Source organism: Elephantulus edwardii, unplaced genomic scaffold, assembly GCF_000299155.1.
Source record: "Elephantulus edwardii isolate Elephantulus edwardi_28Jun2011 unplaced genomic scaffold, EleEdw1.0 scaffold00145, whole genome shotgun sequence".
In the NCBI taxonomy this organism is placed as follows: domain Eukaryota; kingdom Metazoa; phylum Chordata; class Mammalia; order Macroscelidea; family Macroscelididae; genus Elephantulus; species Elephantulus edwardii.
The window spans coordinates 2,433,773-2,434,439 of record NW_006399895.1 but is presented as its reverse complement, the minus strand read 5'-3'; positions in this window follow the sequence as shown (position 1 = coordinate 2,434,439).

The following is a 667-nucleotide window of genomic DNA, read 5'->3' as shown; positions in this document are numbered from 1 at the left end:
GAGGCGAGGCGAGGCGAGGCGAGGAGGCAGTTTGTAGCAGTTGAGGCTGGGATGTGCACACAATGCCACTGTCTTCAGTCGGCTGACTCATAGTGACCCAAGAGGGCTGAGCAGAACTACCCTCTAGAGTTTCCAAGAGCAGGCTGCCATACCTTTGTCTTGTACAGTGCCTTGCTTCCTTGCAAGCAACCAGCATTTAACTACTGCACCACCAGAGACGTTATGACCACATCATCGCAGAGTTGCAGGTCTTTTCTTTCCCCTACAGCAAGGAGCTCCTCGAAGGCTGCGGTTGTATGACTTCTATTTTGATTATGGTTTGTTCACATCAGTTGGAGCAATGATGAGCCTCCTACTAAATTGGTAGAGTCTATTATTCAGGACAAGATGGGAGGATCAAATAAAAGAGGAAAAGGGAATGAGAATTTGAGGAAGAATAAAAAGCAATACATTAGTGAATGCCAGAGTTGGATGCATATCTAAATAGATGGCTGGAGTAGCAAATAGAAAGAGGGATAAATTGGTATATGGGCAATAATTATATAGGAGGTTCTGTTGCTTTCTTTTCACGCAACATCTTCTTTAATCATCAAAACAGCTTGTTTCTGTTTTGTTGTTAGATGCTGGCAAGTTGAGTATGAGTCATAGTGACCCTATGAACAGCCAA